This window comes from Spinacia oleracea, chromosome 1, assembly GCF_020520425.1.
Source record: "Spinacia oleracea cultivar Varoflay chromosome 1, BTI_SOV_V1, whole genome shotgun sequence".
Lineage (NCBI taxonomy): Eukaryota > Viridiplantae > Streptophyta > Magnoliopsida > Caryophyllales > Amaranthaceae > Spinacia > Spinacia oleracea.
This window is the reverse complement of record NC_079487.1, coordinates 116,081,657-116,108,870: the sequence shown is the minus strand read 5'-3', so window position 1 is coordinate 116,108,870 and position 27,214 is coordinate 116,081,657. Positions and strand designations below refer to the sequence as shown.

Genomic DNA, 27,214 nt, shown 5'->3' with positions numbered 1-27,214 from the left:
CATTCGCCCATTGCACACAGCCCACGACACAAGGCAGGGCTGCTGCCTTGTGCTCGTGCACCATGCCCTTGCTCATTGCATTCGTGCCGCATGGGGGACGAGCTCCCTTGCTCGTCGTCACATGCCCGCACTATACAACACCCCTTAAGGGTAACACGTAGCGTCCATTGCTTTGTGCGTGCAATGTTATATGAACGAATCGCATAAAATTTAAAAAATTTATATTTAAAATTAATGACAAATTAATAAATTAATATTAATTTCATAATTTTAGGGCGAGAATCGAAAATTTATTATTCAATTGATTTCCGATTAACATGGATTCAAGTCTAGGTCATAAAAATTTAAAATTTATCATAAATTTACAATTTTTATGGTGGTTTTTAATCATAGGTATCTAATTAAATTATAATTAATTATGAAAATCAAATTAATTCTAAATTATTCTAATTTTCAACAAATTAATCATAATTACTAGAGCTGGCAAAAATTGACCCAACCCACTAACCCAACCCGAACCCAACCCAATAATAAAGGGTTGGGTCAAGATTTTCAACCCGTTTAATTAAATGGGTCAACCCAACCCAACCCGTTTAATTAAATGGGTTGGGTCAGGTTGAAATTTTCAACCCGAAAACAACCCGTCTAACCCGTTTAAGTGCAAGCAAGTATGTAATATATATATGTATAATGTGATTTGAAAGATTTTATTTCTCATTTTCCCTTCAACATTGAATAATTATTTGACGTTTTGATTCATGTCAAATACATATTGAAAAATTACTTTTTGCAATGAGATATGCCATAACAAAATCACCTCGCAATTCTATAGTCAAATCAATTTACAATTAAAAGTGGGAAAAAAAAATTAAACGGGTCAACTTCAGGTCAACCCGTTTATAGTTGGGTTGGGTTGGGTTGAAAATCTCAACCCGTTTAATTAAACAGGTCGGGTTGGGTTGGGAAAATCTCAACCCGTTTATAAATGGGTCGACCTGATTTCGACCCAACCCAACCCATTGCCAGCTCTAATAATTACAAATTAGATTGCATAATTAACAAGGCTAGGCATTCAAACTTGTTAAACATATACAGTAGGTCAATCAAAAATTCAAGATTTATCAACAAGAATCGCAAATATTTAATTTAACATCTTAAATTTACGAAATTTTGCATTCGAAAAACTAAAACCTTCGAAAAGTCATAGTTAGGCTTCGAATTTGAGAATTCTGGGTTCGGCAGAAAAACATTATTTTTGTCAAAATTTTAGAATGCCTTTTACATGCGAAATTGACACAAAAATCACTCGATTTGGATGAGTAACGAAGAAACTGCCGAAAAACTGCGTACGTATAATTAAATAAACGCAATTTGCAATTAATTAACAATTACGAAAATTAATCACCCCTTTTAATTCTTGCAAATTTGTAATATTTAACCATGTTCATGCCATTTAGATTATGAAAATAATAAGAGGCTCGTGATACCACTGTTAGGTTATGATACATATGACAATTCATAAATCATGCGGAAAAACCATATAGCGAGGAATACATATTATTTACACATAATCATATAGCATAGTTTAGATGCATACTCTTTGTTGCGTGCCTTCCCTAGCTGCGCCCGAACCGAACAAGAACAAGTCTTTAGGACTCCAAGTGTCGTCCCTCCGTAAATAGTCCACAGCACGTCCGGATCCGCCTTAAGATTGACCAACTAGAATCGCCCTTAAGGTACTAAAAATTTCGGCACTTTTAGGCAAGGTATGTGACTGAATTTTTCTCTCAAAAACTCACTTTGAATACTTGAAAACTTGTTATAAATTGTGAACCCAGGCCACATATTTATAGGGGTATGGAAAGAGAATTGGAATCCTACTAGGATACGAATTAATTAAATTAGAATCCTAGTGAAACTCTTATTTAATTAATTTATCTTTTAGGATTAGGAATTTAATCATTAAACGAATCCTGTACGTTTTAGGTTTCGTATGTGAACACAAACACACACGCACGCACAGCAGCCCACGAGGGGCGCCATGCGCGCGCTCGCACAGCCCGAGCAACGCAGCCCACGACTGCCGCAGCCTTGGGCGCGCGCTGGGCCTGCCTTGCGGTGGGCCTGGCGCAGCCTTGGGCTGGCGTGTTGTGGCACGCGTTTCCCTTGCTGGACGTGGGCCTGGCTTCGTGCTGGGCCTTCGTCTAGCAAGCTCGTCCGATGCTAATTCGTACGACGCGCTTCCGATTAATTTTCCGATTCCGGAATTCATTTCCGATACGAACAATATTTAATATTTCCGATTCCGGAATTAATTTCTGTTTCGAACAAATATTTAATATTTCCGTTTCCGGAATTTTTTTCCGATTCCGATAATATTTCCGATTCAGACAATATTTCCGTTTCCGGCAATATTTCCGATTCCGGCAATATTTCTATTTCCGATAATATTTCCCGATACGTACAATGTTTCCGTTTCCGGCAACATCTACGACTTGGATAATATTTATATTTCCGATACGATCCATATTGAAGGAAATAATGCCCTTGGTCCAAGTATGCATTCTATGTTAAGTCTAATAAATGCGGTTCAGTATTAATTAACAAGTTAATAATTCAGTGAGATCAAGTGAGCTGAATGCCTAGCTAGAGGCCGCTTCAGTTCAAGTGGAATTAATGATATTAATCCACAGCTTACTCTTGACTGAACCCGTAGGGTCACACAAATAGTACGTAAACGGATCAAGTATTTAATGGCATTAAATACTCCATCTATGAATATTCGGAACCGACGGATCTTGGTTTCAGTGGGAGCTAAGATCGTCACAGGCAAGAAATGAATACTCCGGAAACGATGATATTGCCGGAAACGGAAATATGGATCGTATCGGAAATATGAATATTATCCAAGTCGTAGATGTTGCCGGAAACGGAAACATGGTACGTATCGGAAAATATTATTGGAAATGGAAATATTACCAGAATCGGAAATATTGCCGGAAACGGAAATATTGTCAGAATCGGAAATATTGCCGGAATCGGAAAATAATTCCGGAAACGGAAATATTAAATATTTGTTCGAAACGGAAATTAATTCCGGAATCGGAAATATTAAATATTGTTCGTATCGGAAATAGATTCCGGAACTGGATATTTAATCGGAAGCGTATCGTACGAATTAGCATCGGACGAGGCCTGCCGGACGAAGGCCCAGCACGAAGCCAGGCCATCGCCCAGCAAGCACGCACGCAAGCCCAGCGCGCGCCAAGGCCACGGATGCGTGGGCCTTGCTGCGTGGGCTGCAGCTCGCACGCATGGGCAGTCCTTGTGGCTGCCGTGTGTGTGTGAGTTTGTGCTCATGCGTGATTCCTGAATCTGCAAGAATCAGTGTATGATTAAATGTCTATTCCTAAATTGGATAAATTAATTAAATAGAATTCATGTAGGATTCTAATTCCAATTAATTCGCATCCTACTAGGATTACGATTCCTTTTCCATAACTCTATAAATAAAGGCCTAGGGGTCATAATTTATACACAAGTTTCAAAGTATTCAAAAGTGAGTTTTTGAGAGAAAATTAAAACACATCTTGCTCATAAAAGTGCCGAATTTTCTAGTACCTTAAGGGCGATTCTAGTTGGTCAATCTTAAGGCGGATCCGGACGTGCTGTGGACTATCTACGGAGGGACGACACTTGGAGTCCTAAAAGACTTGTTCTTGTTCGGTTCGGGCGCAGCTAGGGAAGGCACGCAACAAAGAGTATGCATCTAATTATGCTATATGATTATGTGTAAATAATATGTTTCCTGGGTTAATGGTTGTTTCCGCATGATTTATGTAAATGTCATATGTATCATAACCTAACAGTGGTATCACGAGCCCCTTATTATTTTCATAATCTAAATTGCATGAACATGGTTAAATATTACAAATTTGCAAGAATTAAAAGGGGTGATTAATTTTCGTAATTGTTAATTAATTGCAAATTGCGTTTATTTAATTATATGTACGCAGTTTTTCGGCAGTTTCTTCATTACTCATCCGAATTGAGTGATTTTTGTGTCAATTCCGCATGTAAAAGGCATTCTAAAATTTTGACAAAAATAGTATTTTTCTGCCGAACCCAGAATTCTCAAATTCGAAGCCTAACTATGACTTTTCGAAGGTTTTAGTTTTTCGAATGCAAAATTTCGTAAATTTAAGATGTTAAATTAAATATTTGCGATTCCTGTTGATAAATCTTGAATTTTTGATTGACCTACTGCATATGTTTAACAAGTTTGAATGCCTAGTCTTGTTAATTATGCAATCTAATTTGTAATTATGATTAATTTGTTGAAAATTAGAATAATTTAGAATTAGTTTGATTTTCATAATTAATTGTAATTTAATTAGAAACCTATGATTAAAAACCACCATAAAAATTGTAAATTTACGATAAATTTTAAATTTTTATGACCTAGACTTGAATCCATAACAATCGGAAATCAATTGGATAATAAATTTTCGATTTTTTCGCCCTAAAATTATGAAATTAATAATATTTATTAATTTGTCATTAATTTTAAATATAAATTTTAAATTTTTATGCGATTCGTTCAAATAACTTGCACGCACGAAGCAATGGACGCTTCGTGTTACCCTTAAGGGGTGTTGTATAATGCGGGCATGCGACGACGAGCAAGGGAGCTCGTCGCCCGTGCGGCACGAATGCAATGAGCAAGGGCGTAGTGCACGAGCACAAGGCAGCAGCCCTGCCTTGTGTCGTGTGCCACGAGCAATGAACGAATGGGCATGGGCGAAGGGCGAGCCAAGGCAGTCGCGTGTGGGCAGCAAGCGAGCTGCGCCACAACGCGCGCTGCCTCGCACAAGTGCGCGCAGCCTCGCGCGCAGCGAGCGCAAGCTCGCGTGCCACGAGCGCTGCGCCCAGCACTGCTCGCGCGCGCAGCGCGCGATGTCGCTCGCCCAGCGAGCGATGTCGCGCACCAGCGAGCGATGTCGCGCACCAGCGAGCGATGGCTCGCGCGCACAGCGAGCGAGCCAGCGCGCCCTGCGAGCGATCTCGCGCGCGCACTGCGAGCGATAGCTCGCGTGCGATGGGGCGCTGTGCGGAGGCTTGCGATGAGATAGCAGCAGCTATGCGACGAGCGCATGAGCTGCGCGCACATGGCAGCAATGGCTGTGTGCGTGCGGCCCATGGGCGTGCAACGCGTAGGGTGTTTGCGTTACGATTAGATCGTTTTGAATTTTTAATTTGAAAATTTCAGTTCACGTAATTTTAATTAATTTTAAAATTAATAATTTGAATTAATTTCTTGGATTTTAATTTTGAATATTATAATTATAATAAATGGAATTTATTCTAATTATTTTACTAAAATTAAAATCATGAATTAATTTAAATACGACTGAAATTAAATTAAACTTTTTGGATTCAATTATAAATTTATATGAGCTTTAAATTTTAATTAAATTTGTATGTTTCCGGTTAGACTAGAAATACAATTTTATGTTTAAAATTAGTAAAGCATATGAATTTATTGGTTTGAGTGGGAGCGCTTTTTAGTCATAAACTCTTGATTAGGTCTACAAATCCTTAAGGTTAAAACAACTCGATTAGAATTAATAAGGACTGAATAATTGGTAGATTATTGGTGACCTTGATTAATTGCTGCAAATGTTTACGTGATGCATAATGTGTTTTACTAACCAGCTATGTGGGCCATTCATGATAATGAATGGGTGAATGGTATATATTGTATATGTACTGTTTTGCAGGTTATGAAGTGACTAGTATGGCCCAAATAGGATAGAAAATATGGTCTGCGTACCATTAATTTGAATGTAATTGGTCTAAAGTACCAAAGTTATTTTTCAATTCAAATATGGTCTGCGAACCATCAAATAGTTGTAATTAGTTATAGCTTATCCTATTTGAAGAAAATGGTGCCTCCCACGGAGATTTTCAAGACGGACTTTGAAGTCAAAGCTTCAAGATGAAGTCGGGCCATACTAGATCACAAATATCTTATGCATGTTTTAAGTTATTTATTGCTTTAAATATGTCTTAAAATGCATGAGATCAAAAGCTTGATTATGTTGCATGATTAAGGATTTTAGTTCACTTAAAATCTAACCAACATAGTAAGAGCCTTAAGTTCCAAACTTAAAAATTGAGTTAAAAGGTGCCATGCCAAAATATACACTTGCTTGGATATCCTTTACATCAATCTAGTAATAGTTTTTCGCTCAGCGAGGTGTTACTTATTGGTCCTAAAGGGACAAGGTACACAAATAATTGTGAGTACATGTTAGTTTTGGTGAAACTCAACGATATAAGTAAGGAGTCCTTTTATGTCGTGGCAAATTCGATAGGTTTACCTAATAAGTTCTTAGACGTACCTATCAACCAAGAATAGTTTCTAGACTATTAGCAAAAGGCTTTTGCTTACCTAAGATGTTCTAGGATTAAGTCGACAAACTGTGCTTAGTTCTTCAATGATTTTAGGATCTTGGAATCATTTTATTCACACCTGCCGGAACACATAACTTGAATAAAATGCTTAATAAACATTGAATTATGCATGTATGCTAGAATTTAAGTTTATTAAGAGAAACTGTGAATGGTTATTTATTTGTTTATTCTTTTCAATTGTAGTTTTTAATATGGCAAACAACAATTCATTCAACATTCGATCAATTCTCGAAAAGGAGAAGTTGAACGGGAAAAACTTCCTTGACTGGCAAAGGAACTTGCAAATAGTTCTTATGCAGGAAGAAAAGGAGTATGTCCTAGATGAGGCGATGCCCGAAGCTCCTGGCGACGGGGTCACTCAGGCTGCCCTCAATCGTTGGATTGATGCCAACAAGGATGTGAAATGTCTAATGCTCGCCACCATGAGTGCGGATCTGCAGAAAACGTTCATCAACTCAGATGCTTTCACAATCATCAGTGAGTTGAAGAACATGTTCCAAGATCTGGCTCGAGTCGAAAGATTCGAGACTCATAGGCAAATTCTTGAGACCAAGCTTAAGAAAGGCGAGCCCGTAAGTCCACATGTTCTCAAAATGATTGGACTCATTGAGAATATGAGTCGGCTGGATCAGCAATTTTCTCAGGAAATGGCTATAGACACCATCCTCCATTCTCTTCATAGCGGGTATGATCAGTTCAAACTGAACTACAGTATGAATAGTCTGGACAAAACGCTCACTGAGCTTCACGGTATGCTGAAGACCGCTGAAAAGACGCTCAAAAGTGATAAGCAGGATGTGCTTATGGTGCGTGGGGGCAAGTTCAAGAAATCTGGAAAGAAGAGGAATGCTAAGAAAGGTGGCAACAAGGCCAGCCCAACTAAGCAAACTGGCGCCAAATCTGCAAAGAGGAAGGTCAGTCAACACCACTTCTGAATCCGAATGCTTCTACTGCAAGAAGAAGGGGCATTGGAAGAGAGATTGCTTGAAGCTAAAGGAAGATCAGAAGAACGGAACAGTCGTTCCATCTTCAGGTATTTTCGTTATAGACTGTATACTTGCTAATTCAACTTCTTGGGTATTAGATACAGGTTGTGGCTCACACTTATGTTCCAATCCACAGGGACTAAGAAGAAGTAGAAAGTTAAGCAAGGGAGAAGTCGACCTACGAGTGGGAAATGGAGCACGGATTGCTGCATTAGCCGTAGGAACTTACTATTTGTCGTTGCCCTCCGGGCTAGTTTTGGAACTGGAAGAATGTTTCCATGTTCCAAGTCTTACTAAAAACATCATTTCAGTTTCTTGCTTAGATGCTAAGGGATTTTCCTTTATAATAAAAGACAATAGTTGTTCGTTTTATTTTAAAGAGATGTTTTATGGATCTGCTAGATTAGTCAATGGACTTTATTTATTAGATCACGACAAACAAGTATATAACATAAATACCAAAAAGGCCAAAAAGGATGATTCAGATCTCACCTATCTGTGGCATTGTCGATTAGGCCATGTAAACTTGAAACGCTTAGAAAGACTTCAAAGGGAAGGAATTCTAGAACCATTTGACTTAGAGGATTATGGTAAATGCGAATCATGTTTACTTGGCAAAATGACAAAGCAACCTTTCTCTAAAGTTGGAGAAAGAGCAAATGAACTATTGGGTTTAATCCATACAGATGTATGTGGACCAATGAGTACAAATGCTAGAGGTGGTTTCAGCTACTTTATCACTTTCACTGATGACTTCAGTAGGTATGGTTATGTCTACCTAATGAAGCATAAGTCTGAATCCTTTGACAAATTCAAGGAATTTCAGAGTGAAGTAGAGAATCAATTAGGCAAGAAGATTAAGGCACTGCGGTCTGATAGAGGCGGTGAATATCTGAGCTATGAATTTGATGACCATCTGAAAGAATGTGGAATTCTATCAGAATTGACTCCTCCTGGAACACCACAGTGGAACGGTGTGTCAGAACGGAGGAACAGAACCTTGCTAGACATGGTCAGGTCAATGATGGGTCAGGCCGAACTTCCATTAGAATTTTGGGGACATGCACTAAATACAGCTGCACTCACTATAAATAGAGCTCCGTCTAAAGCTGTCGAAAAGACTCCATACGAATTATGGTTTGGAAAACCTCCAAATGTGTCTTTTCTTAAGATTTGGGGATGTGAAGTATACGTCAAACGATTAATTTCAGACAAACTTCATCCAAAATCTGACAAATGTATCCTTGTGGGCTATCCAAAGGAAACAAAGGGGTATTACTTCTACAATACATCTGAGAACAAAGTGTTTGTTGCTCGAGATGGTGTCTTTTTGGAGAAGGATCACATTTCCAAAATGACAAGTGGGAGAAAAGTAGACCTCGAAGAAATTCGAGTCGAACAACAAACTCTAGAGAATGCTCAAGATGACATTCAGGATGAAACTCAGAGATCTTTAGAAGAATCTGGTGAGAATCATGGTCAATCTAGAAATGTTACCCCGCGTAGATCGCAAAGATATAGATCTCAACCGGAGAGGTACTTAGGTATTTTGACGAACGAGAGCTATGACGTTCTATTACTTGAAAGTGATGAACCTGCGACTTACAAGCAAGCTATGACGAGCCCTAGCTCCAAGCAATGGCAAGAAGCCATGCAATCTGAATTAGACTCCATGTCTGAAAACCAAGTATGGGATTTGGTCGATTTGCCAGATGGCTACCAAGCCATTGGAAGCAAATGGGTTTTCAAACTGAAAAAGGACAAGGATGGGAAACTTGAAGTTTTCAAAGCTAGATTGGTTGCAAAAGGTTACAGGCAAGTCCACGGTGTGGATTACGATGAAACCTTTTCACCAGTTGCAATGCTAAAGTCTATTCGAATAATGTTAGCAATCGCTGCATATTACGATTACGAAATATGGCAGATGGATGTCAAAACTGCTTTCTTAAACGGCGTTTTAACAGAAACTGTGTTTATGACACAGCCTGAAGGTTTTGAGGATCCAAAGAATGCTAAAAAGGTATGCAAGCTAAAGAAGTCAATCTACGGATTGAAGCAGGCATCCAGGAGCTGGAATATACGTTTTGATGAAGCAGTCAGTGACTTTGGTTTCATCAAAAACGCGGACGAATCTTGTGTATACAAGAAGGTCAGTGGGAGCAAAATTGCTTTCCTAGTATTATATGTCGACGACATATTGCTTATCGGAAATGACATTCCTATGTTGAACTCTGTCAAGATTTGGCTTGGGAAATGTTTTTCGATGAAGGATCTAGGAGAAGCACGGTACATATTGGGCATCAAGATTTACAGAGATAGATCTAAAAAGATGATTGGACTTAGTCAAAGCACTTATATCAATAAGGTGCTTGATAGGTTCAAGATGGCGGACTCCAAGCGAGGCTACCTACCCATGTCTCATGGAATGACTCTAAGCAAGACTCAGTGCCCAAAAACACTTGATGAGCGTAGACGAATGAATGGGATTCCATATGCATCATTGATTGGTTCAATAATGTATGCTATGATATGTACACGCCCGGATGTTGCGTACGCACTCAGTGCTACGAGCAGATACCAGTCAGACCCAGGAGAGGCGCATTGGACTGCTGCCAAGAACATTCTGAAGTACCTGAAAAGGCACAAAGATGACTTCCTGGTCTATGGTGGAGATGATGAATTAATTGTTAAAGGCTATACGGACGCAAGTTTCCAAACCGACAAAGATGATTTCAGATCACAGTCTGGGTTTGTCTTCTGCCTCAACGGAGGAGCAGTAAGCTGGAAAAGTGCTAAGCAAAGCACCATTGCGGATTCTACAACTGAAGCGGAGTACATTGCTGCACATGAAGCAGCAAAGGAAGCTATATGGCTAAGGAAGTTCATAGGAGAACTTGGTGTAGTCCCCTCCATTAAAGGACCAATAGCCCTGTAATGTGATAATAACGGAGCTATTGCACAGGCAAAAGAGCCTAGACACCACCAGAGAGTCAAGCATGTACTTCGTAGATTTCACCTTCTACGAGAGTTCGTTGAAAGAAAAGAAGTCGAGATAAGCAAAATTGGAACTGATGACAACATATCAGATCCATTAACTAAACCTCTGCCGCAAGCGAAGCACAACTCGCACACTGCAGCTATGGGAATCAAGCATATTGGAGAATGGCTTTGATGTCTCTGTTTAATGTTTTAAAGTTTTAGAGTTTAAATCTTTGTAAAACATTATTGGTTAATCATTCACAATAAATGAAAGAAATTCATTTTTCCATTTAATTTGTGGTTTATTAAATGATGAGTCCCTTCAACTTGACGATATATTCAAGATAGACTGTCAGGACCAGTCCTGTGACTAAGAAATGTCTATCAAGTGAACTTGAATGTCAAAGGTTGAAAATGGTCCCTAATCGGAGTTTTCTATAAAATTGGACGCATAGAAAACGTTAGACAATTAGAATGCAAGATGACTAGTAGTTCTGTTTCTTGAACTATGTGGACATGGCAATGTCATAATCATTTGCATAGATACTTACTTTGGGAAGACTAGTATCGGACAAGACCTATGAAACTTTACTGTAAGAGATGAAAGTCTGTCATAAGTAAATTTCATTAAATTATTAGACACTAAATCCTCAATACCTGAGTGATTTGAGATTACTTGTTTGAGAACTGGTTGCTTTGACGTTGACCAACCGTCGCACCGTAAAAGGAGGCTATAAAGGCAACGCTCAGGTAATCACCTATCAAACGAAGTCTAATCTCAAGATCGCAAGATTGGGATTGTCCTCCCATAAATCGGGATGAGATGCTTAAAAGTTGTACAAGGCCACTCGGAGAGCTAGAAACTGTGAAATGCATGGCCGTGCTCGGATGAATCATAGGCTATGATTATCTGTTTATTTGATCAGTTGAACTCTGAAACCGAGGAACACCTCTGGACATAATAAGGATGACAACTCTTACCTTATGTTCAAGAGCAAGCATCGAGCGACAAAGGAATTAGGAAATGCACACTTGTCCCTAAGGACAAGTGGGAGACTGAAGGAAATAATGCCCTTGGTCCAAGTATGCATTCTATGTTAAGTCTAATAAATGCGGTTCAGTATTAATTAACAAGTTAATAATTCAGTGAGATCAAGTGAGCTGAATGCCTAGCTAGAGGCCGCTTCAGTTCAAGTGGAATTAATGATATTAATCCACAGCTTACTCTTGACTGAACCCGTAGGGTCACACAAATAGTACGTAAACGGATCAAGTATTTAATGGCATTAAATACTCCATCTATGAATATTCGGAACCGACGGATCTTGGTTTCAGTGGGAGCTAAGATCGTCACAGGCAAGAAATGAATACTCCGGAAACGATGATATTGCCGGAAACGGAAATATGGATCGTATCGGAAATATGAATATTATCCAAGTCGTAGATGTTGCCGGAAACGGAAACATGGTACGTATCGGAAAATATTATTGGAAATGGAAATATTACCAGAATCGGAAATATTGCCGGAAACGGAAATATTGTCAGAATCGGAAATATTGCCGGAATCGGAAAATAATTCCGGAAACGGAAATATTAAATATTTGTTCGAAACGGAAATTAATTCCGGAATCGGAAATATTAAATATTGTTCGTATCGGAAATAGATTCCGGAACTGGATATTTAATCGGAAGCGTATCGTACGAATTAGCATCGGACGAGGCCTGCCGGACGAAGGCCCAGCACGAAGCCAGGCCATCGCCCAGCAAGCACGCACGCAAGCCCAGCGCGCGCCAAGGCCACGGATGCGTGGGCCTTGCTGCGTGGGCTGCAGCTCGCACGCATGGGCAGTCCTTGTGGCTGCCGTGTGTGTGTGAGTTTGTGCTCATGCGTGATTCCTGAATCTGCAAGAATCAGTGTATGATTAAATGTCTATTCCTAAATTGGATAAATTAATTAAATAGAATTCATGTAGGATTCTAATTCCAATTAATTCGCATCCTACTAGGATTACGATTCCTTTTCCATAACTCTATAAATAAAGGCCTAGGGGTCATAATTTATACACAAGTTTCAAAGTATTCAAAAGTGAGTTTTTGAGAGAAAATTAAAACACATCTTGCTCATAAAAGTGCCGAATTTTCTAGTACCTTAAGGGCGATTCTAGTTGGTCAATCTTAAGGCGGATCCGGACGTGCTGTGGACTATCTACGGAGGGACGACACTTGGAGTCCTAAAAGACTTGTTCTTGTTCGGTTCGGGCGCAGCTAGGGAAGGCACGCAACAAAGAGTATGCATCTAATTATGCTATATGATTATGTGTAAATAATATGTTTCCTGGGTTAATGGTTGTTTCCGCATGATTTATGTAAATGTCATATGTATCATAACCTAACACATATTTCCGTTTCCGGCAATATCATCGTTTCCGGAGTATTCATTTCTTGCCTGTGACGATCTCAGCTCCCACTGAAACCAAGATCCGTCGATTCCGAATATCCATAGTTGGAGTATTTAATGCTATTAAATACTTGATCCGTTTACGTACTATTTGTGTGACCCTACGGGTTCAGTCAAGAGTAAGCTGTGGATTAATATCATTAATTCCACTTGAACTGAAGCGGCCTCTAGCTAGGCATTCAGCTCACTTGATCTTACTGAATTATTAACTTGTTAATTAATACTGAACCGCATTTATTAGACTTAACATTGAATGCATATTTGGACTAAGGGCATTATTTCCTTCAAATCGACCCAACCAATAGCCAGATTTTGTCGTGTAAACCCCGTCAGTAGCTGGCCACCAGTACATCACATCCTCCGGAATTCTATTACTCAACGGAATCTCCTGTATCAATGTTGCCTCTTCTGGTATAAAATGAGACTGCAGTGCTTCTACATTCCATGAGCCCTGCTCCCAGTCAATTAAGTCAGCAACACGTAGCTCACCTGGGATGTTCACATTCGGGGTAGGGACACGAGAAGACGAGTCTCCTGGTAGCCAAGCAGCATCCCACACACTTATATTGTTTCCGTTGCCTACACGCCACTTCAGGCCATCTAACAGAAGGGATTTCGCCTCCCATATGGACCTCCATACATAGCTTGGATCATGACCCCTTGCCGCATCCAAAAACTCTACATTCTTGAAGTATCTCGCTTTAAACACTTGATATATCAGTGACTTTGTACCACAAAGAAGTCTCCATCCCTGCTTTGCCAGTAGAGATTGATTAAAGATTTTCAAGTCACGGAAACCCATGCCCCCCATGGACTTTGGGAGACATAGCTTTTCCCAGCTGAGCCAATGCATTTTACGCCTTGTGCCCTCCGCACCCCACCAGAAACGGGCCAGCAAGGAGTTTATCTCATCCAAGAGTCCATCAGGTAGTCGAAAAATACTCATCATATATGTAGGAATGGATTGGGCAACGGCCTTGATTAGGACTTCTTTCCCGGGTCGAGCTAAGAGTTTCTCCTTCCAACCTTGTAGTTTTTTCTAAATACGCTCCTTGAGGCACGAGAACACCACCTTCTTTGATCTCCCGATAATTGTTGGAAGGACCAGATACTTTTCATGTTTGTCAACCTCTCGAACACCTAAAATCCTCAAAATATCACCCCTCCTGTTGCTGTCCACATTCTTGCTAAACGACGCTTCAGATTTATTGAAATTAATTTTCTGACCAGATGCTCGTTCATACACACTGATAATATCAACTATTTTGGAGCATTCTTGAAGTGTCGCTCTAGCAAACAATATACTATCATCGGCAAAGAATAGATGAGAGACTCTAGGCGCCCCCCTACATACTCTCGCCCCATGAATTTCGTTATTAACTGCTGCCCGTGTTAACAGAGATGAGAAAGCTTCTGCACAAAGTAGGAATAGATACGGTGATATCGGGTCCCCCTGCCGTAGCCCCCGGGATGGTGTGGCTGAACCACCAACATCTCCATTCAACTTAAAGACATACGAAACACTGCTTAAGCATGACAGAATCCTCCGAACCCATTCTCCACTAAAACCCATTTATTACCTTAGATAAATTAGAATATAATAAATTACAAAATTCTATCCTAATTTTCAATGTATATTTCCTTTTCAACAAAAAGAGTTGAAAATTTAGATACTCGAAACTCGATACTATACACAGTACATGTTCTACATTTCATTTGATAAAAAAGGAAATGCAAACGTATATGGGAATCCTTTTCAAAAAAAGAGTTGAAAATTAAAATTGGATACTCGAAACTCGATACTATACACATTACATGTTATACATTTCATTTAAATAAAAAAGGAAATGCAAACGTATATGAGAACTTTTATCTTATTCCCGACTATGTTTATAATTAGGTGTACTCAAAATCGTTTTTTATCTTATTGATTGGTTGTACTAAATCGTAAATAAACAAAATCGAAAAAGTTAGTATCCATCTCTAAATATATTTCGTACTTAGGAGCAAGATTATTAGATTAAGGAGTATGAGTTGAGTGAGTAACTAAGAAAGATGCAGTGAAGTGTTTAGATTAAGTCTCAATAAGACTATTACCCTTGATAAATGTAGTTGACAAATTAGTTAAAGAGAAATTAGGATAATTAGTTAAAAAAAATATACTACCTTTAAAAATTGGGAGATTAGTATATGGGGAGTAACTAATCTCCCAATTTTTAAAGGGTAGAGATTTTACAAGTTGCAAAATATAACAGTAACCTAACCTCAATAAAGCCATATTTAAAGAGAAACTAATTGAGGTTGGCATGAGCAGTGAAGGGTCTCTTACTCCTTAACTAAGGTTTCGAGCTCGAACCTTGGATATGAAAAAAATCTCAACTGGAAGGGATGCTATCCATCGAGGTACCCATGCAAACTCCAACGGGACAGTAAAAACTACTAGTAGTAGAACCCAAAAAAAAATACGGATTTTTCATGAAATGCCCCTGAGGTTTGCTTTAATGCACCAAATACCCCTAAACTTTCCAGAATGCACCAAATACCCTCAAGGTTTTAATAAATAACACAAAATGCCCTTAATGAGCATTTTCCGTCTATTCCGTTAAGTCTCCGTTAATATGAATTTACTTTTTTACCCTTACTCAATAATTTTCTCTACTAATCATAATATTACCACTTAATTAAATTAATTAAACCCCTAAAAAATTAATTAACTATTATCTAAAATATTAAGACCCTAAAAATCTAATTAACTATTAAAAAAAACAAATTGACCCAAAAATGTGAAATTGCTTGTTCATCACCACGCCACCATCATCATCTTTCTCATCATCATCATCTCATCTCAAACCACCATGAAAGCGTTATTTCCATCGATCGACACCATCATCATCATCTTTCTCATCTCAAACCACCATCATCTTTCTCATATATCATCATCATCATCTTTCTCATCTCAAACCACCATGCATGGAAGTGTCATTTCCATCAACCGACGCCATGTTCGATAATCTGAAGCTCCTGTGAGTTTAGAGATGGAGATGATATGAGATCCATCTATCTGATGGAGGTATAGAGGATTCGTAGATCCTCCATCCATTTTAACCAGGGGGAACCAATGGAAAACGATTTTGCGATTTATGTTTAAATTGATTTGGGGAAAATCAATTTGGGGAAGAACACATTTTTTATTTTATTTTTGGAATAAATCTGCACAGTATGGTTTTGGAGTATTTCCATCGATTAACTTGGAGTATTTTTTGTTGGAAATTTTCTGGGATCTTGTTGGTTTTGGATCTTGTTACGAATATTTTGGGATATAATCGTTGATTTTTGCTGATTTTTCTGGGTTGTAAAAGTTGATTTTCTGGGTTTAAGAAAGAAAAAGAGAAGAGAAGAGGAAGGGTTCCTCGGTGGTTGTGGGTGGCGATGGATACATATTTGGAAGAAGCAGCAGCGGGAGAGAGAAAGGAGCAAAGATGATGGGATTTGGAGGATTGGCAGAGGGAGATAGAAAGGAGCAGAGATGATGTGGAATTTGGAGGATTGGTTTGCAGACTCCTGGAAGAAAAAGGAGACAGACTAAAGAACAGGAAAGAGAAAGGAAAAAAAAAGGAAAAGAAAAAAAATTAATGCTAACAGAGACTTAACAAAATGGACGGGAAATGCTCATTAAGGGCATTTTGTGTTATTTATTAAAACCCCAGGGGTATTTGGTGCATTCTGGAAAGTTTAGGGGTATTTGGTGCATTAAAGTAAACCTCAGGGGTATTTCATGAAAAATCCGAAAAAAATATTAAGAGAAAAAAGAACCCATTATTGATTTACTCTGTATTTCAGTTGATTGGACAGGGTCTTTATTTAAATTTTCACAAAGATCTAAAACATATATTCTTTACCAACAAAAAACTACCACGCCTCCATAAATGTCAAAATAAAACACCCTCATCCCCAATCTTGTACGGGATACTCCCGTAGGCCCAGTTCTATACCAGAATACGTACCATATTCTAGTATCTTGGGCCCAGAGAGTAATAAAGTATTTTGGGCCCAGAGAGTAATAAAGGCCAAGGTCCAATCTATGACCTAACAATCTATCAAACCCCTATAAATACTGATTTATGGGGGAAGGTGAAGGAGACCTCTCTACACACTCGATCTACTCTCTATTCTTTATTTTCTCTCTATATTATATCAGACACTAATGTTGGGCGTCGGAGGCCCCGATCCGGGGGAACCTCCCCGGGCTCGGAGTTCACTTGCAGGAAATCACCTCCACGTTCAAGATACGAAGATCCGACCACACCACCCGATTCTAATACCGGAACAAATCTCATGCGAGCAAAGAAGATGGCGATAAGACATTAATTATAATATGCATCTTCAAGTCTTAATAACTAATAAGAAATTGCCTGAGAATGTACAAATTGCAAAATATAACGACAACCTCAATAAGAAAACACCATTTATCGCAGCTGCATAATGTATTCAGTCAGTGTCAAACTAATGTGAGAGGCTCGAATGGTTTATTCAGAAAACTTGCACATCTTTTGTTTAGATAAAGAGAGAATTGAATTTTTGATGTAGGCATGTAAGCAGTGGCGGAGTCAGGATTTTTTTTTTTGGGTGTCGGCAATGGCGTTCTCATGATTTTTAGAGTTTTGTGTCTGGTGATCTTCCACAACACACAATATATTACTAAAAAAAATGTATCGTCCTAAAATTAATCAATATTCATATTACAATCGAACAAAATTATTACACTTATTCTCTACGGTTTTCATATGTGTGGTGAAAACGGAAAAGACTAACTTTATTTAAAAGAGCCGGTATTTAAATTCAAAACTCTATGAGACCAGTTTTTTCTAAAGACTGGTTCTTAGGATTATCCTCTGTAGTTACTCAAAACTCTAAGAAATCAGTTATTTCTAAAGGCTGGTCTCTTAGGATTATCTCTATAGTAGACCCAATGGCTTACTGCGTAGCAGGTGTTTTATAACCTAAGAAATTGGTCCTATATAATAACAGGTCTCGTAGATCTCAGCTATAAGTTTTTTTTTCCAATTTTATGTTGGGGGGTCGGTGGACCCCATGCACCTACTTGGCTCCGCCACTGCATGTAAGCCATCTAGTATGACATGCCATATTAATACAAATTATAAATTATAACTCCACATAAGCGGTCAATATATTAAGTAAAACCAACAAAAGTAATTTTGCCCCTGCTCTATATTAAAAAGTTAAACCGGTGCATTATTGCAATCTGCATAAAAACATACCACATTGATTAAGATCAACAACTACCCATAATCATAAAATAGAAAATTCATTCATATAGAAATGACAAATTTTACCTAGATTATTCATTTCATCTCAAATACTTGAAATCGCCAATCGACACTCCAAAGAAATGGGTAACAAATTCATATCCCACAGGTACAATCTTGTTGCAGGGTTGTCAATTTGGTTGAAGGAGTATATCAATTTGATTAGAAAAGTTTATAGTGTAATGAATAGCATAGAAAATAAAACCTTCACAAGGTTTTAACTAAAAAATGTAACAAATAGGGACCCGGTTGTATACTATTCGTAATTGGTTGTAGTTGTATGACATTTGGAACAATAAATTGTTGTCTTACCAGCATTCTATTATTGTGGTGCTTTCTGTTCTGAATATGAGGTCTTCCTTTTTCCTTGTTTCACACTAACATTGGTTTACATTTTGTTTTCTTCTTTAAATAATTGCATTGTTACTCTGCCCCGATTGTTTGCTTCTTAAAAGCGTGTTAATGAATAACTTGCATGGATTAGAATTGCATGTGTTTGTCACAATCATATAGAACTACCAACTATTTCATTTTGTGAATTGAACAAATGGTCTAATTCGATACAAATTATGCACTAACAAACATACTGTTAGATAATAGTCTTCTATTTGTGAGTGTGGGAGTATTCTCCCACATTGAAGAAATGTGAAATTTGGAATGTCTTTAAATAGACCCATGTGCATCATATATTAGATATGTGATGGGTTGAGTTGTTGGACCAAATGGAGCATTGGGCTTGGTGTGCTAGTATTGGGTTGGTAATATAGCTATACAACACAATTAACGTTAATTTTTTTTGCGGTTATTAATTAATATTTTGATATTAATTAATTATTTATTTTAAGAATTTTTTGTCATTTAACACCTTAAAAAAATTAGTTTTTGTAATTAAACACCTTACTTATTTTTTATTGTTTTTAAACACCTTAAAAAACAAAAAAAAATTAGAAATCAACACCACTTAACGATTTTTGTTAGAAAAAACATTAGTTTTTAACTATGCTAAAGTTCCCAAGGCATGATATGGTGGTAAACAACTATAAAAACTAGTTAAGTAAGGTGTTAAATTATAAAAACTAGTTTTTTTAAGGTGTTAAATGACAAAAAAATCCTTATTTTAAATAGGATAATAACAAAGGGTGGTTATCAATAACTGCCATATGGTTTCCTATTTAATCCAATGCATTAGGTTAAGGTTAATAACGTTCTTCACATCTCTCTTAATGTTAGTTTCTTCCAAAATACATGTTCATGGAGAATGGTTTAATTTGCTGTATTCCATTCGTGATTAGGGAATCCTGGGGGTAGATTAGCTTTGAATCCCATCAGCAATATAGTGGGGCTAATATTATCCTAAGGACAGAGATTAACTCGTCCTAATCTAGTTTCTAAATTTTCGTTTTTTGTATTTCAAAGTACAGTATTTAACACATACTACATTTACAATGAGAATATTTAGATATTAATCGGTTAAAGGTATAGCATTACACCATAATATTGATCCTTCAATCAACCAAGTAAGATTAACATGCTTACCTAAATATAATTAGGAACGGTCGAAAGTCTACTTTGATCAATGCTACAACACTTAATTTGTTCTGTAAAAAAAAACATTGAAATTATGACGTTTAGAAAATAGAATAGGAGTTATTGGAAGTTTACTGATTCAAAATCTAAAGCAATCATGTAATGTCAAGTAAGAAAGCAACAAATATATATGTCTAACAGACATGAGAATTATGATTCGAATAACAATAAAAAATATATGGTAGTCGGTATTTTACCGACTACTTTGCGGTCGGTAAAATACCGACTACCAAAGCAGTCGGAATTTTATCTACCACCTCTGTAGTCAGTAATTTAGTCGGTAAACTTTACCGGCTACTTTTCAATCGGAATTTACTCAATTACCGAGCAGGTTAATAACCACTGCACTTTACCGACCATTTTTGGCGGGAAAAACATTTACTGACTATTTTCAGCATTTTACTGACCAAAAATGGCGGTCGGAAAAGCTTCGTTTCTTGTAGTAAAACTTCAAACTTGTGGAGAGATATACTTCCTCTTTTGGCACCATCAAAATTTAATTTGAATAAACCAGAAGGAGGTCGATTCCACGACACTTGTTTTTTGCCTGAACCCAACTTTTTTTAGAAAGGGAGGAAGGTTGGGCTTGATCTTCAATGTTGCACCACGTATTTATATGGTTAATGATTAAACAACTAACATCCGTGACTGACTTTGTTTCATTTTAAACACTGGCATTGCTAGTATACTAAATATACCACCAAATTTAGCTAATTTATCGAATCCCATCATAGGGAGTTCTTAATGAGAATTAAATGATCAAGCAAGAAGACATGAGGATCAAGGATGTGATACACCAACCATGTGATTGGTTGAGATAGCTGAGAAGATCCTCTCCAAAGGGGAAAGAGAGGAACGAATGCTCACTAGTTTCTGTGTGGTGGGAGAAAAATTGGCATTCGAGAGGAGCCGAAACATGGCTTCCAAGTAGTCTTTCTTTTGAGGGGAGAGCATCACTACAAAATTTTCAAAGAATTTTTTTAATTTTCGGGGCTACATTTAGTTTCCAAATCCAATCGAATGGAACTCTATCTATTTCTGGTTCCTAGAGGAAGACCTTGCACTAAGCATGCAGATGTTTTAGTTGAAAAGTTGCCACTTGGGTCAGGGCCCCAAAACATTTTATCTTCGATATTATTCCTAGGAATCGGGATTGCCATTATTTTAGTCATTATAGTGGAGGAAACTACTTGTCTTAATTTATGAGCATCCCATTACTTATCCGGGGTTATGAAATTTGGAACTTTTTGTTTTTCGTGGTTTTGATGACTAGTAGATAAGCTTCTAATGGGGAGGGGAAAACCCAATTATATTCCCAAAAGTCAATATTCGATCATTTCCATACTTGCCACCGAATTCCTTTTATAAGGATGGTTCTCAGCTTCATCAGATTACGTCATTGCCAAGAAATATTGGAGGACTAAATGTAATCTAACAACGAAACTCTTTTAAGATCTTTCTTTTTAACAAGTTGTACCCAGAGATTTTCTGGGGAAGAAAGGATCCTCCATAAAAGCTTTAGTTGCATGGCTTGATTGTTGACTTTTGCCTTCTAAAATCTAAGCCTCCCAATCACTTTTTTACAAACTCGATCCCAACTTACCAAATTCGGAGATTTTGAAGTTGGATCCTTATTCCAAAAAAAATGTCTATAGACTTTGTCTAGCTTACTGTTTATAGAATGTGGGAGAGTGAAGCTTTGCATTTGGTAATTATCTTTAGACGCTAAATTTGACTCAATTAGGATCGACCTTCCGGCTTGGGAAAGGGAATTAGCTTTCCACTTGGTTAGTTGATTTTGAGTGGAGGTGAGAATGCTAGCAAACGTTTTATTTGTCACTCTACTATCAATAATTGGGCACCCAAGATAGTTACCGGGGGAGCTTGAATTTTCCATTTGGAGAATTGTTTAAACTCCTCTATGTCATCTCGGGAGACTTTCTTAGTGCATTGGAATGCGTATTTATTATAGTTGACCAATTGGCCTGGCATTCGGAAATATTTGTTTACGGTTGATGTTACCGAATATGTTTATTAACAAATAAAAACATCAAACAGCCAATAGAAAAGGCAATACAAACCAACCAACGTCTAATTCTAACTTCACAAGCACTAAACGATCGGATTTTTTTTGTTCTGGCAAGAATAGAACTCGTTAATAAGTTGTCTTTTGTGACTTTTTCTACGCCATTAGAGATTAGACCCGCCACGGTGAGAGCAAGTTATTTGGGCCATTGAAAAAGTCTTTGTTCTCTATAGTTGTACTGAAAAGTGTGACAATTATTCTTAACGGAAATAAATTTTACGCTTACATTGTATGTACGTAGTAAAAGGGAAATAAATGCATTTTCAGAATAATGAACACCACTGTGTACATTTTCGGAAAGATATCTTGCTTGATTTTTGATAATAAATGCATTTAATAAGCAACTTTTCAAAGTAACTGTGGTAGGCGTTATGGATAGACTTATAAAAAGTGAGAAATAAGATTATACAAACTTATCTTCCAAATCACCACACAAAAATTAATAGCTCATCCAAAACTTTAATTAAACATGAAACAAGCTAATAAAAACGGTTTAGTTACATTAACCCTAATGATTTTGATGTTGTATTCTGATACAATAGAAGCAGGAGGATTTCTAGACAAAGTGCACGTTCGAATGATTAACGTAATGGATAGTGCAGAAGATCTACAAGTTCATTGCAAATCTAAGAATGATGATCTTGGGATGAAGATAATTCCTCATGGTTTTTTCTATGAGTTTAAATTTAAGGCAAATATTTGGGGTAACACTTTGTTTTTTTGTAGCTTTGTATTTGATAACAAATTACATTGGTTTAATATTTATGAAGAGAATAGAGATGCTGGAACTTGTTGGGAGAAATGTTGGTGGAAGATTAAAGAACCTGGCCTTTGCTTGCTTGATTATATGACTGGTAACTTTGATTTTTGCTATGGTTGGAACGTTAATCAAGGTTATATTAATTCATCATCACCAAAAATTAATCCATGATGAATATAATAAAATTCAGGCAACGTGGTTTGTAATATGTTCATCAAAGTTTAGTCGCCATTCTTGATTTGATAGAGCTGCCTACCTTTCATAGATGTGATAATTTTTAATCTGTAAATTGGTGCATGTATGTGTTTTTTTTTTTTGGAAGGACTCACAAACTTGTTTATTAATCTTAATTAATTAAATTTAGAGGAATTCTAGTTCATAAACGTACTATTGACTTTTCCATTTGGCCTGGTATACATACACTAGCCACTAGACCTGTCAAACGGGTCGGACAGGTCGGGTTGTAAAAAATTATTTTCGGGTTCGGGTTGAATCGGGTCGGTCACTTTCGGGTTCGGGTTTACAAATTCTTGTTCAAGACCCAGAACTTTCGGTTTCGGGTCGACCCAACGGGTTGAGATATTTTAAAACGCGCATTATATTTTCATTAATTTAGGTGATAAATATACAAAATATGAGCAAAAATTAACAAATTTTCCTACACAAGTTTATATTTAGTCAAATTCAACCATAAAATGGCGTATAATTCAAATTAAAATTATATTACACACAACAATAGTAAAAACAACGTGTTTATTATGCTTAAATTTTCTCATAATCTCATTTTTTAGTATAAATACAATGACTTTCAATCGGTCGGGTCCAAAACGGGTTCGGTCGGGTTTTGACCCATTACTTTTCGGGTTGTTCGGGTTCGGATAAAATCGGGTTACGGGTCACAAAATCTTGTTCAGGACCCATTATTTTCGGGTCGGGTTCGGGTCGGTTTTCGGGTCGGGTCGATTTTTGACAGGTCTACTAGCCACCATGCATACAAATGTTGTGCGCAAACCAAAGGTAAATTTTTTTTTACTATACAACCGGCTATACGTTAGCTTGAAAGGTAAACCAAGAGGCAAGACCGCAAGAGCAACATTTTATTTTTTTTCTCAGTTAATCAATTGTTTTCCAAGTGAGCAATATAACATTGATTTAACATACATGTGCATCACACCCCAAATTGGGATCACATTTGGAATACTCAAAAGTACGCGCGTGGAGGTGTCAATTCGGACAAACAATTCGGACCCAGGTCGGTTTGGGTCGATTAAGCACAATTTCGTATCGGACTTGGCTCATATCGGATTATATATAATCGGTTCGGGTTATAGTCGGGTTGGGTTGGGTTGGGTTGGGTTGGAACGCTTCGGGTTGTAAACGGATTTAGCGAGATTGTGACAGGTACATATCATATCGGGTTGGAATCATATTGGGTCGGGTTCATCTGATAAAGGTATGAAATGGACCGGGTTACATTGGGTTGGACCGTTGGAGTTCTTATCATTTCGATTCTTAGCAGTTTGGGTTCATACAGTGTGGATAAATTAGTAGCGGGACAAAATGGGTAGCGGGTTGTACTTCGCGTCAGACCAGTTCAGTTCCAAATTATAAAATCACAATATCGATTTATGTCTAAACTTACAATATTGAGGCCTTAATTAGGATACAAGGTGCGATATATAACTAACTTTTAAAAGTGTTAAGAATTAAGATCTAACGATATTAAATGGGTTAATTACGAGTTGTAGATCGGATTAAACAGGTTATAGATTGTACACAGTTCGCATTAAACGGGTTACGGCGAGTTGAAACAGTTCGGGTTGTAAGCGATTAGAATTAAACGAATTTTCCCCGGGTTGAAGCAGTTCAGATTGAAACAAATCGGGTCATTAACGAGTTTTAGATCCATTTGGTTCGGGTTGAAATGGATCAGGTTGTAGCGCGGTTCGTTATCGTGATTCGGAACATAATCGGGTTAATATTTTCATGTCGGTTCGGGTTTGGGTTGAATATGATCGGATCAGATTTCTAATTCCATCTCTCCGATTAACGCCTTAAAGATTCAGGTTCTAAACGATCGGATTAACCCAACGAGTTCAATAATTCGGGTTGATAATTGATAGCTTTACTCGAAAGCCAACCATGATACTTCTGGATACACCACATAGTATCCATACATATAGGCATATACGATTATACGCGTTACGTTGTTTAATATTTTTTCAAAATTTCTATTAGTTCCTACATAGATACATCTACAACCAATTGAGGTTGGCATGAGTGGTTAAGGGCCTCTCGCTCCTTAACCAAGGTCTCGGGTTCGAGCCTTGGGAATGGAAAAAAAATTTCAACTAGGAGGGATGATGCCCATCGAGGTACCTATGCAAACTCCTACGGGAGATTAGTCCACTCGCCGAAGGCGGTGGGAACTCCTCATAGTAGAACCAAAAAAAACATAGATACATCTACATGTAAATATGTAACCAAAAACTCATATATTGTGCATTTGTTAATTTCAGATAATTCAGTTAAGTTCAGATAAGTTTAAATATCTGTAAATGAGGTGAATAAAACGCAACCACCTAAAATTTTCGTCGAATAACACAAAGCACTTTTAGGTTTTCTAAACTAATTAAGGATCATCCCAATTTCTCTAAACATCATTACATATTACCCTTTAAACTTGTATATAAATACTTTAAATTATCCCATTTACTAATTTTTTTTCCTTTTCTTAAACAATTAGCATTATCTAAAACAGTTAACCAATTCAAAGGTTGAGCATGTTTGACTGAGGATACATACTATTTTTCACATACATTCTAAACTTATACAATTCTTCCCATGCATATAAAGTACTAACCCCCCTGAGATCAAAAATCCAAAAAAAAAAAATCTACCTAAGATTCTTAGCAAGATGGTCAATCAAATGAAACTATTAGGCGGTCTAATTGTTGTTAATATGCTAATGATTTTTACTTTGAATGTTAACGCGGGGGAGGAGGAAATAGCCATACCGGGGTTAGGCATGGTGAAAATCCGAGACGCTCGCATTGTAAACGCATTAGCACAAGGGAAGGATCTTAGAGCACATTGCACAAGTAAGGAGCAAGATTATGGGAATCAAACCCTATTATATGGGAAATACCATGAGTTTGAAGTTAAGGAGAATACAGGAAAGATTATTTGTGAGTTAGAATGGGATAAGAAGGTACATCATTTTGAAATTTATAATGTCAAAAAGTATAAACAAGAATGTGGGGAGAGATGTTGGTGGATGATTAAAGAAACGGGTGCATGTTTGTTTGAAATGCAGAGCAAGTCACATATCTATTGTTATACCTTTAAGAAGGAATAGCCTTTTTGTTGTACGTTGGTTGGTGTAGCGAGAGCCACAAACGATAAATGGTGTAGACAAATATACAATGTCAGATCATAAGTACCATCTCCTATTATAATTTTAATAGTGTAATCAATTAAGTTAGTTGATATCTATGTAGCTATTTAGTATTAAAAAAAATTTATCTTGATGTGATTTCGATGTGGTTGGTGTATCAAACTTCCTAAGTAACTTCATTTAATTTAATAAAATTAAGCATGTTAATTTTTTGTATCGAAAAATAATTTGGTGTATTAAAACTAGCATAAATTTTGGAATAGGCACCCCGGGAAATAATATACTCCCGTTTATTTTTCAAATGTTACTAGAACAAAAGAATGGAGATAGTATGTGTTTCATTGTATTTATGTCAAGAATAGGTCTATCGGATCTCACATCACTAAACGCTACTTTTAAGGTAAGATGGAAGGCCCTATTAAGTTTGAGACCCTCTCAAATTAGCTTGGACTATATATCATATAAACAGGTTAGATACGTTGAGAAGGGGTTGGATCATGAGGGGATTCCCTATCTCAAAGGAGTATTTCTCCTGTGATACCGTTTTATGTGTAAGACTGTTGATGTAAGCATTAAAAACGATAATTATAAACTATTTGATTAGAAAGTATAACATTTTATCCAAAAGTAATACGAGTAATTAATAATATTAGAATGGAACCATTTAATTAAAAAGTAAAACTATTTGATAAGAAAGTAGTATAATACGAGAAGTGTTTGTAATCTCAAAGTGCCTACAATTTTTTTGGTTCTACTACGAGGAGTTCCCACCGCTTTCGGCGAGGTAATCTCCCGTGGGAGTTTGCATGGGTACCTCGATGGGCAGCATCCCTCCCAGTTGAGATTTTTTCCATTCCCAAGGCTCGAACCCGAGACCTTGGTTAAGGAGCAAGAGGCCCTTAACCACTCATGCCAACCTCAATTGGTTCAAAGTGCCTACAATAGGTTCACCGGACCTACGCAGCGCAATTACACGTTACAATTAATGGTACGTTGAAGAACGCTTCATGACGGGAAAATAGAGTGAGTCATAACTGATTAACTGGGGATGATTCTTATCAAAAGACGTCCAATTATTTTGTCTTGGTATAGCTGTTTCTTCATTAATAAGAAAAGTATGCTTTTCTTTTTCAATACGGAGTAATATTTTACACAAT

At 37.4% G+C, this 27,214-nt stretch overlaps 1 long non-coding RNA gene across 1 annotated transcript; it reads right to left on the bottom strand.

The window, feature by feature from the left end:
- Positions 1-17,083: 17,083 nt before the first annotated feature.
- Positions 17,084-19,826, bottom strand: LOC130466153 (uncharacterized). The gene is made up of 3 exons (XR_008926170.1): positions 19,764-19,826; positions 18,255-18,343; positions 17,084-18,163 (listed from the first exon to the last, which is right to left on the bottom strand). It is a non-coding gene; the product is annotated as an uncharacterized lncRNA (long non-coding RNA).
- Positions 19,827-27,214: the final 7,388 nt, after the last annotated feature.